Here is a 12018-nt window from a genome sequence, read left to right on the forward strand (position 1 = left end):
TTGTAATAAAAGGGATTTCTGCGTTTTATTGTTTCTACAGGAAAGCACATGGTTTCCCCAGAAGTCCAGGACTGCATCTGAAGCCTAATTTACCTTCTTGCAGATGAATCAGCAGTCTGGGGCAATAGCTGGGACAGCATGTCATATCAAACAGTAATAAACCTGAAGTCTGATGGTAAAGTTGATTAACAAAGAAGAAATTTCTTGTTCTAATGGATCTCGCCAGAATAAAAGCATCTCTCAGAAGAGAGATCTTCCTTCTGCTGACTCCAAAGAGCTTCATGTGCCACTGAGACTAGCCAACCTGTTTATCTCCTGATCTATTCATCAGCTCTTCTCAAAGGTTGTTCTGGCAGGATGGCACCTTTCTGTAGATGTGGAAGCACAGGCTGGATTTACCCCTTTTCTGGAGAGATTCAGAGGCCTGATACCAGCAAAGAGGACTGTGGGTATCACCAGATGTCACTGTGCAATTTGGGAATCTCTTCTCTTCAGGGACAGCAATAAGCTCTTGGCAGCACTTCCACCACTGGTTCCCTAATAGCAAAACACAACATTAATCAGAATATTTCCCATGCTTATTTTCCATGACCACCACTGTGGCCCAAAGCATGGTCTCATCCACACTCTCTAGGAACAGTTAGAAAATAACCCAATTCATTAAAACACAGGCTGGATCATAGGGTGGTAAGAAAGGAATTGGATGGGTTGTTCCCAAGTTCCCAGACTCCAGGGGAGTTTGGGAACTAGTTTGAGTGGTAGCACCAAAAAAGGGAAGCTCAGGATGTGGAGAGAAAGACAGGAACAAAGCCTGTGACTACGTCCAGTAAATAGCTGCAACTTGATGACTCTCATTAGTGCCACTGAAGGGAAAAGAAAGCCCCTGTGCACTTACACAAGATTTTTCTTGTTGACACGATTTCCACGTACCACAAGCTCCCTAGCTCGCTTCAGGGGCTGGCTCACATCATTTCTCACAGACTTTCTTGAGCCTGTATCAGACATGCTCCCTCTCTCCATCCTCCTTTCACACCCACTCCTCCCTTTGCTTTCCTGACACCTCTCTGCCACCTTTTTTTGTGGGCCCATCTGTTCAGAACAGATTCCAAGTCCTTCCTGAGAAGCATGCACACAATTTGAGCGAGTCCAGAATCAAAACCCAGGTTAATGATAAAAGAAAACACATCTTTCTGGCTGCCCCTTGTTCAGAGTTCCCACCTGACAAACATTTTCAACTCATTGCCAGAGGATTGTTTCATCTGCTGGATATGCACTTCATGTTTCTTCTGCTGGATATGTCTTTCACTCCACAAGCCAGTTCTTTCCCAGGTGTCTTCCTTGTGGGGTCTTCCATGCCAAGTGACAAACTGCCCCCTATGTGTGAGAGTGGCAGCAGTTCCGAGAGAACAAGCTTGGAAGCAGCAGGTTGGAAGAAAAAGAGCAGGAAAAGGTTTGAGATTGAAGGGGACTGGTTTGAATGCCTTCCCATCAAACTCCAAATGCCTTCAGTGATGAAGGGGAAAAGAAAAAAAGAGAAAAAAAACCAAACCAAACCAAACAACAACAACAAAAAAAAACCCCACACAACAAAAAGATAAATACTCTGCATGTCAGAATTACAGCCAGTGAAATTCAGCACTGCTCCACTGCCATGTGGGTGACTGCAAGCACAGACCCTCCCTCACCCCTTCCATGGGGAAACTCCTACAAAGTGCAGATCCACAGACACACAGGACACCTCTATCTTACATGCAGAGCAAAAGAGATCCCAGCTGAAATAAATCAATGTATGGCTGCGGTGGTGCACTGTAAATTTGCACCAGCTTTAAAATTGCATTAAGAAGTATCTGTTATATAAAGTAAATCTCAAGAAAGGGATTTTCAGAAACCAAAATTAAGCCAAGTTACAGCCAGCTTCTCAATTCCCTCAGCACCCTTTCTTAGGCAGCTTTCCAATTAGTGTCAATGAAAGTTTTGCCTGAGTAGTGACAAAGTAAAAATAGACTCAGAATTATCAGGATTTGACCTAGAGCCTTTAATACACAGGAATAGACAGACACACACACCAACACACTCACAGAGGGCAAACCTCAGGAGTGATAATGAGCTTTGATTTTTCATCAGCCACAAAAATATCAGCTATGCCACCATTACATTCCACAATAGGGCAATATTTATATTTGATCTCTGCAGCGGTTTTACGCTTTACATAATCCAGTCATTCCCCATCCAGTAATGGAAACAGAGAGCATTTGCCACGGTTTATTTTTTGCATCAGGCATTCTTTGCCAGGTACTCATGGGAAGCAAGATGGCAGGGGAATGGCACTTAATTTCCCCTGTGCTGACTGCAGGGAGGCCATGAACAAGCAGTGCAGGAGTTTCATTCTTTTTTTGGAACTCTTACAGGAGCTTCTGGCTCATCTTGCCCCCTTTGCATACCTAGAAGGTGTCATGTGCTATGAGAGTGTATTTGCTGACAGAAAAAATTTGGCCCCAGCACCCAGAGAGGTCTAGTCTCTGCAGTGAGCTCCCCTCCTTCTACCTGTGTGAAAGGGATTCAAACAAAACTTGGGGTGAGATCATCCTTCCCACACGTGCCATTATTTTCCTGTAATCTCTACTAGAAAAGCATCACTCTATAGAGAACCAACTCAAAGATAGGTTGACCCCTTCACTGAGCCTTAGGCTGTGGGATAATTTTCTAGGCAGAGTGAAATGAAAATTCAATGTTATTAAAAGGGGCTGACCATTTAATATTGACGGCAGCATTAACTATACCAAATAGTTACTTGGTAACCTTTTGTGAGTCCATCCACCATCATACTCAGTTTACATAAACATATGACTCTAAAAGAAAACTTGGATCCAGAGTGAAGATGCCACTGCAAACTTGACTTCAACTCTGGGTTTAGACCCTGTACAGATGTAGGATCATCCAGCAACATTGCTTGCTCTCTAATTTTTTTTTAACCTGTGCTTCAGGGTAAGATTTGGACAGATTATTTCCTGCAGTTAAACAGTCTTAGAGGGTGAAAGCTGAACTATCAAGAACTTCACAGATTTGTAGTATTGCTCTTTTTTGAGTCTTTTGGAAACAGGCTGGAACAAAAGCAACTGCCTAAGCCTAAGCCTCCCGCACTAAAGTAGGATCACTCAAGCCTGGAATAAAAACCATTCTTATTATATCTGAGAGAGCCACTGTGCGCCAGGTACGGAATAACCTGAACCTCAGTGGCAGCACTGAGGAGCTGGGAGTGTATCCCTTTGACGGACTGGGCCCTAGTCTTGTGCTTACACAGAACAACATCTTTCCCTGTGTCTCACCCCATGCTTGCACAGTGCTGAGAGCCTTGTAGAGGGCTTGGCAGACAGGGGACATCATGCTCCACAATTTTCAAGCCATGCCCAATGCTGCCCAGGGAGTCTGCTAACATCTGACTGCAACAAGAAGGCCAGGGAAAGATCTGGGGTGGGAGAGCCCAGAACGTGCCCCCTGATGAGCTAGAAAGGCCTGGGTTTTATTGGCAGGGATCAGAAGGCAGCAATGGACCTTAAATCTGCTTTTTGCCTATAACCCATGTAAGCTGGTTCTTTTGGTGCCTAATTGCTTACAAACTGTGAAGGGACGCAAGGGCTGGAGTTTTATCATGTCTTTTGCTTCCAGCAAACAGGCGCGATTATTTTTTGCATCCTTGCTGGAAAGAACAGAGCAGACTGTACTGCAGGACTTTGTTACCTCAGGACATATGATCACCATTCGTATGTGTCACACTCAGAACTTACGCCAGCCTGTTAGCAGAGCTGGAATAGGAGAGGCAGCGAGAGACAAGATGCATTTCCACAACCCTCCCAGCTGTCAAGAGGAGCAGAGACTGACAGAAATAAGCTACATAGAGGAGACAGGCCAAACCAGAAATAATCCATCATGTGCCACAGTTCCCAGATTCCTCAGGATCCTTTCCGAGGAATCTGATGTCAGGCATTGGGCATGTCAGCACGACTTGCACTTTGGTGATTTTCCATCTGTAGCTGCTGTTTCTGATATTATACGAACGGTTACCACTGACACGGATCACTTTAGGAGCAGCTGGAGGAGCAGTGGCCAACCCTCCTTTGCATACTGAAAGTCTTGCACAGCCAGCACCCACAAGACACATTCTGCAAGGCTGGGAATATTTCAGAGAGACAAGGATAGCAGCTCCACTGGGGTCTCACTGCTCTCGTGTGTGTTGGCACCAGGTTGAATATGCTGTGAACAGCAGGCTTAGCCCCCTCCTGGCTGATTTTCAGAGAGATCTGAAGTCACAGAAAAGCCCCCAGAGCCCTGCAGACCCCCACTGGCTCCAGGGCCACACAACCATCTTGAGAAAGATCAAGACATTAATGAGGGGCGTCAAGTAAACCACCAGAGAGAGGCAGATCTGTAGTTCTTAGTCCAAGTGGAACATCTGGGCTATTTTTGAGGGGAGAATAGCTTGGAGTTTTCAATATCTGGTTTGACCAGTAAAATAGACCTGAAAAAGCAAGAGCAAAACAGAACGAGGATGTTACAAAAACTCCTCCCAGCTTTCCCTGTTACAACTTTCTAAAGAGTCATTTAAGATCATTCTTTTTAGTCACCCACTATTTTTACCTTTTTCCCTCCTAGAAGATCCCTTTGTTAAAATTTTTTGGAAGTAACAGAAGTCCAAAACCCACACAGGTTCCTTCACCAATAGACAGCACAGACAACATTTATTTTCTGCCCCAAACCTGGCTAGTCTTGTCCTGCTCATTCCCTCTAAGGCAGATGCCAAATTCCTGCATATATTCCATGGGACCAAATTGTGCTGCCAGCCAGTTCTAGCCAGTCATAGAAAAGGAGCAGGAATCCAGAGCATGGCCCTGGCCTGGAGACACTATTCAGCAAAAAAAATCCCACAGAAACTGAAGTTTGGATCACCCTGACTGCTCACATGTCCATTTCCCCATCACTCCTCCACTTGCTCTTCATCTCCGTTCCTATCTATTCACAACCGTGTTAGGCATTTCAACGAGTATGAGGAGAAAAGGATCCATGGAAAGAAGGCAGTTAAAAAATAAATAAATTGGTGTAATTAGGATTATTTTGGAAAGCAGAATGCCCTCAGGAAATAAGAGTACTCATGACTATACAGTTTCATCTCCTTTCTCTTTGTTGTGAGTCTACAGCATCACAAGCACTAGAAAATATGATAAGAAGCAACTCATGTTCAGAAGTGAAACATTCAAGGTCATCTGGATAGACACTGAGCAATGCACTGAACAAGAAATTAAAAGGTATTCAAGAAATGCCAACCAAGAGAAAGAAACACAGTCACATTTCTCAGCCTCATGTCCCAGCAGCTGAACTTTCTGTCCCCTTCTGTCATTTAATCCCAGCTTTTCCCAAGTCATGCTTCAAAGGAAACTGTTCACCAGAGTGCCCTGCATAGCCCTCCTGTCTCAAATTTAACACCTCTTGAGCTACTGCTTTTCATGCCATTAAAGGGCCTTACGGGTATATTTTAGGCACTAAGTGATCATTTGCAGCATTTACTGCAACAAGCTCACTGCTTCCTTTCTTGCCTTTGTCAGCGGAAGTTTGGTTTTTATTTTAAAATCTTCCTGTTCTGATTTTAAATGGCTTTTCTTCCCTTGCCCACTACCTCAACGATTTTTCATGTTCTTCCACAAATTCATGCTGCCTTGGATTCCTCTCTTCTCATTCAATTGTTGCAATTGAGTTGTTGCAATCTAGCCAATGAGACTGAAAGGATGGATTCCTGCACAGGGCTCTCCACAAGATGTTCTCAGCCCTCACCCCACACAAGTGCACTCCCTGTTCTCACAAAGAGAATTAGGTCATCTGGTTGCAAGTGTACACAACAAATGCTGCAGCAACAGATGTTATAGAACTGCGGACTGCTCAGTGATGCAGTTTACCATGACCCCATTTTGAGTTACCTTCTATACCACTGGTGTTCCAAAATGTAAGAGCTTGACTTAAAAAAAGAAAAACTCACGTTCATTCCATAGAAAGCTCTGTGGATTGTTCTATGGCTGAGGTGTTCATACAGCTGAAGAAAAGAGGAAAAAAAGGCATTTGTGCAAAGTAAGATGCAAAGCTGCAGCTGCCAGCGTGGTCCAAGCCATCATGTTTGCCACATGAGGGCTGGGCAGAGCTTCAGCACATGCTGCACTGCAGCAAAAATCCACATTAACTCAAGGCTGGGGTAGCCAAGTATGGCAATGGGGACCATCACTGCTTTGTACAGCTCAGTTCTACACTCTGTGCTGGTCTGGGCTGGGATAGGATTCATTTTCCTCACAGTACCTGGAATGGGGCCACATTTTGGATTTATGCTGAAAACTGTGTGGATAATACAGGGATGTTTTCACAAATGCTGAGCAGCATTTGCACAAGTCAAGTCATTTTCTGTCTCTCACTCCACCCCACCAGGAAGTCAGCTTGGGGTACACAGGAATGTGGGAGGGGACAGCTGGGACAGATGACCCCAGCTGACCTAAGGGATATCCCACACCACATGGCATCGTGCTCAACTCACAAAAATCAAGGAAGAGAAAGGAACTGGGGACACTGGGGATGATGGTGCTTGTCTTCCCCAGTGACCATCATACACAAGATGGAGCCCTTCTTTCCTGGGGTGGCTGAACATCTGTCCGCCCACAGGAAGGGGTGAATGAGTGCCTTGTTTTGCTTTGTTTGTGTGCACAGCTTTTGGGTTACTTACTAAATCACCTTTATCTCAGTTCATGAGTTTTCTCAGTTTTACTGTTCCAATTCTCTCCCCCATCCCACTCACCCATCCCTGCTCAATAGCACTGCCATAAGATGTAGAGCTGGACAGTTCAGCCCTCCATATCTTCAGCTCTTTATTACCTCATGAATTATCAGCCAGAAAGGATGGTCACAGAAACATAATATTTTAGTAAAAATAAAGAATAAAAAGCTATCCTATCTAGAGGAGTTTTTGGAAACAATCCCTTCACTTCTTAATCAGGAAACAACACCCTCTGAAGTCAACAGCATGTCCTATTGCCACTAATTCCCATGTGAGGCAAAAGAGATGAGGTTCATATTTCCATCAACTTCATCACCAATGTTCGGTTTTTCAGTGACTCACTTGGACCCAGCAGGGAACCCCAGAGGAGAACCTGAGAATGGAGATCCCATAGCATCAGCATCCTTTTTTTTCAAATAACTTCATCTAACTTGCTTCCATCCAAACCTTTCCTCCTTTCAACAAAAACTTTTTCACTGGTCCAATCTAGCTCCAAAGCCTTTCTCTTTTTTTTTTTTTTTTTTTTATGGGGCCCTTGTGAAAGCCTTGGACTCACCAGCACTGGGAATTAGACTGTACATGGCTGTCCTAGCACAGAACAGAGAGAACATGATGTAATTTCCATTTTTCTCCCATTTGTGCTCTTTCAAAGCCCCAACTACTTATGGTTTCCACGCCACGTATTCTTCTGTCCGTTGCCATGGCGCAGCCACTGGTTTGTCATTAATATTGTGGGTAACTTCAGATCCTTGACCTCAGGGCTTTCAGAGCTTTTCATGGTGTATTTTCCTCTTGATTGAATTGCTCTGCATTCCCAAGCACAGCTAAAACAAAAATAAAACACTACTGCTTTTGAATGGTGAAAATTCATTTCACAAAGACAGGCTAGCAAAGGCTGGAAACCCATTGAAGAACAGCAGATTAAAAGGAAAACAGCCATTCTCTGCAGACGTAGCAACTGTGGCACAGATTTAAATTTACCTACAGCATCTGAGTCAAGCAATGGTCCCCAGGGCCCATGCCTGAACTCAATATCTGGCGCAGTTCTGATCCTAATAATATGCCACCCCAATGCAGAAGACCTCAAATCATTCCATAAATTCTCATCCATGAAGTTTCACAACAGTTTTAAGAGTTACTTGTTTCCGGATCACAAATTGAAAGACAGGAATAGGAACAGAAAGCTGAATGAAGGTGTAGCTCCTGGCTTCCCGTACATTTTCCCTGTCTGCCTGTGCAAATGAATTTGTGCCTGTGAATTTTGCCCAGTTGGATTATTATTCAGACAGCAAATAGTAAGTCAAGTGCTGTCTGTCATTCTCTATATTCAAGACTTGAATTTACTGAGACCAGAATTTATTCTCAAGTATACTTTAATGCTAGTGATAATTCTCACTTCAGAAAGCAGTCCTTTGCTAAAGTCTCTGAGAAATCAGCAAGTTTATATACACTAGACTGAGTCTGTGACATCTCTGATTAACAGAAGCGTGATGACTTTTTTCCCCCCAGCTTTATGAAAATAGCCATTACCATGAAAAATATATTAATTGTCATATGAGCAGGAAACTGCCAAAGTTAAACTATTCTTCAAGTGAAGAGATTTTAAAAACTGGGTGTACTTAAAGATGGTGCTTTCACACAAGCTCTTTCTGTTAAATGGGATCCCAGAAACATGGATTTGCATTTAAAAGGCCTAAGCCATCAAATTTCTGAAGGTCCAGCCCTCCTGCCCAGACTGGCAGTAGTTTTTTTGGTGAGGGGCCCTTCAGGATATAAACCCCCAAGGGAACAGCAGCATTAGCATTTTCCTTTTTTTCCTGGGGATATTATTTGTTAAAAGGAAAAAATGCATCTTTTACCTCCTTGGTGAAGATGCTTCAGAGGATGCAAAATCTGAATCTACAGACAATACTGCATGTGCCAGCCAGGCCCTTTTATGCACTTAAAAATGCCTAATAACAAGACTGGGAATGACATTAAGCACTTGATCGTATCAGAACTCATACAAACACCTGTCAGGAAAAATAAAGAGTAGCAAATGGGAAGTAAGACACAAAGCCTGAGGGGTTTTCTGGAAATGTTGATGGAGAGAAGAACAAGCAAATGATAGAAGGACAAGTAACACAAAGTTATATCCATACTCCTCATATTTGGGGTCTGGTTGAACTCATGTTGCCACTGAAGCAATTTTAGGACCACTCTCACTTCAAAAGTGTCTCCCCTAGCCCCCTTCCTGGGCAGGACAGCTCTATCCTGGACACGGAGCAAAGCCACATCAGAAGTGCTCAGGGACAAAACCCTCCACTGCCACCAACATGTCCCTCCTGCCAGAGCCTGGGAGTAGAGCCAATCCCACAACTTCTTCCCAGCAGAATAAGGACTCCCTTTAGGATTTGCTCAGTCAAGAGGACACTCCAGCTGGTGTGTATCCATCCTGCCAGGCCAGCTAGAGCAGAGCCACTCACTCTTGCAGTGAGGGTGAGTTGGCTGTGAGATCCCTCAGGCAGCCCATTTGAAAGCTTTTCTTTGGGAAGGCCAGGCACATTCCACTTTAAACAAAAATGCTGCCTGACAAAGAGCCTTGTTCCTCAGATCTCTGGCTGGAATGGGGGGGGGGGGGGGGGAAGGAAAAACAAAAACAAAAACCAACCAACCAACTAAAAAAAAAAAAAAAAAAAAAAAAAAAAAAGCCATGAAATCCCAGATCTCCTCAGGGAAAGTGTCTCTGTGTGTGTCAGTGTGTCTGTACCTGACATTTGTTCTTATAAAAGCAATTAAAAAAAAGTTTTTATGGAAAATATCTTATGCTGGGGATTTATAGAAGGACAGTAGAAATGTTGAGAAATGACAGATATCCCTTCCTGGGTGAAAACCTGTGAGATACTGAACATTGTCACCTCCTTCTGAATAAGGCAATTTATACCCCTGGATCATAATTTAGTTTTCCTCATATTATCAGCCCCACGCTCACAATCAAGATGCTTGCTTTGGATTCAGGTACCAGCCTACTGCTTCACGTTATCAGAAGTGGGGTTTTTTTTGTTTGTGGGGATGTTTTAATACATTTGTGAATAAAATAATGCTGTAAGTTGAACCTCTGTCTATATATTGTAAAAAGCCACATCTGTTCCTACTGAGTGAACCATACAGGATTAGCCTATTAAATTCTGCTGTAAATTAGATTCATAGCAACTTACTACAACTGGGAAGAGAAAAATGCAGGGTACCTGCTGAAATAGAGCTGCCTGGCCTTTCCCTGGCCCAAATCCATCCATCCATCATCCCTCCCTCCATCCCTCCATCCCAGAGCAGAACTAGTCCTACCATGAAGCACATAAAAACAGGAAAATAATGTATGCTTTGCCACCTTCTCTGCTCCAGAGGGGTCAGAATTCAGCATGGACATAGAACTGCACCTTCTTATCATAAAGGAAAGAGATTAAAGAGCCTCAAAAAATAATTTTTCACTTAAACACATTTCATTAGACAAAATTTCTCCCACATGGAGAACAGGATGCTGGAATGGAAATAGCTTAACCCATTTTATAAATTGGCATGAATCAAGGTAAACAGCAGGCATTAAACAGGCTCCAGTTGTGCTGTTTATGTGCATCACTTACTGTATGATGATATAATTTCACCACTGTTGATTAACTAATATCGTTAGCATCTAGAGTAGTCATCTATCAGGGCCTTGAGGTCTCCAATTATTTCTTTGCCAAAGTTATGACCTACTTATACATCATCCAATTACCTAACAGTGACAATAAAAATCACACCTTGTAGTTAAACTGCAGGAGTGAAAGTCAGGAAATAGAAATTTTGCCCCAGCTCTGTTACTCACTTGCTGTTTGTGGCCAGCTCAAGTCACAGTTTCTTCATATCCACTACTCTGGGAATTCCTGTTTCAGACAATCAAGATCTCTAACATCAAGAGAAAATATAGATACTCAGCAAATCAATTTCTCAGTGCCTCCAGGTGAGCTCCCAAAAGCATTAGAGAGTTCTACAATTCTGTAATGATTATTTAGCCATTTAATCAGATATAACAAACCTCATGGACCAGCTTATTCCTACCTGATGTTCCCCCAAAAGATGCCTGGAACAGCTGCAGTGCAGATCCCTCTCTCCTGATGCAGCATCCCATGCATTAAATGCACTGTAGCAGCCATTCAGTTTAGTTTCTTACATGGACACAAAACAAGGGATCATAATTTTGCTTGGGGCTGGGCCACTTAACAGCCCTGAGGCCAGAGGAGCTGCAAAACAAAAAACCAAACACCCCCAGGTGCATCTGTAGGGTGAGGAAATGCCAGTGTGTTGCTTGTGGAATGGGGGGGGGGAAAGAGCTCTGCAAATCAGGGACAGTGTGTGTGTCTACCTCACACAGGCTATGACAGATCTGAGGAGTGCAAACAGATTTTAGTTCCTTTATGGAAAAAGTGCAGCGCAACTCCCCATTCTTGTGCTGTTCTCTCATGTAGTACAGCAAGTTTTTACCACTTGTTTTCAGTTCTGTAGCCTGGTTAAAAGGAAATACTGTTCCACTAAAGACGGAATGTGCTCTGGGCAGCTGAGCTAAAAGCAGAACTTCGTGCTGAAGCTGGAACAAGGTGAATCCTTTACACCATGGCACCTACTCATGGTATAATGTGCAGGCATGAAAAATGAAACCAGCTGAGTTCTGCACAAAGCTTTTGTGTGTGTCTGTGTCTGATGTGCTCTGAGAATCTTTTGTCACAGCTCAAAGTGCTGTCCCCAGAGAGGGGCAATTTTTTCCTTTGCCTCAACTGTGTTTTATGGTTTTATTCTAATTTTACAATCAGTCTGTGACAGCTGGTCACACAGTGTGTCTGGGTTGAATAAAGCCCAAGGACCCTTTGCCAAACTTCTACGCAATGTGCTGAGCTTAATGAAATGTGTCAGCTCCACTGTGAATTGTGCATTCATGGAACTGAATGAATCTGAGTTTTCAAGGAAAACTTAAGGGATACATAACTGCACACAGCAAATTGGGAGGGGTGGAGAGAGGAGAGAAATCCCACAGGAACACTTAGCAGTTCTACCAATAGCCAAATAGATCCTGATAGCTGGAATTTAATCAACCTGTTTGAATAAAGATTTAAAAGTACCAGCCACTGCTGAGGCCTCAGGGGAGACCAAGTGTGGTTCAGTGGCTGAGTTAAAATGCTGTGTCCCAGTGGTTGATGTCA

The 12018-nt window shown here is 43.5% G+C and overlaps 1 long non-coding RNA gene across 2 annotated transcripts; it reads right to left on the bottom strand.

Annotated features, from left to right (window-relative positions):
- On the bottom strand, positions 1-11136 carry LOC120758510 (uncharacterized). 2 transcript variants are annotated; one of them, XR_005702925.1, is made up of 4 exons: positions 10883-11136; positions 10650-10729; positions 1219-1411; positions 1-537 (listed from the first exon to the last, which is right to left on the bottom strand). It is a non-coding gene; the product is annotated as an uncharacterized LOC120758510 (long non-coding RNA). The 2 variants fall into 2 exon arrangements; XR_005702924.1 differs by lacking the exon at positions 10650-10729 and having other exon boundaries at positions 10883-11133.
- Between the last annotated feature and the right edge of the window lie 882 nt (positions 11137-12018).

Source organism: Hirundo rustica, chromosome 12 (assembly GCF_015227805.2).
Source record: "Hirundo rustica isolate bHirRus1 chromosome 12, bHirRus1.pri.v3, whole genome shotgun sequence".
Taxonomy (NCBI): Eukaryota; Metazoa; Chordata; class Aves; order Passeriformes; family Hirundinidae; genus Hirundo; species Hirundo rustica.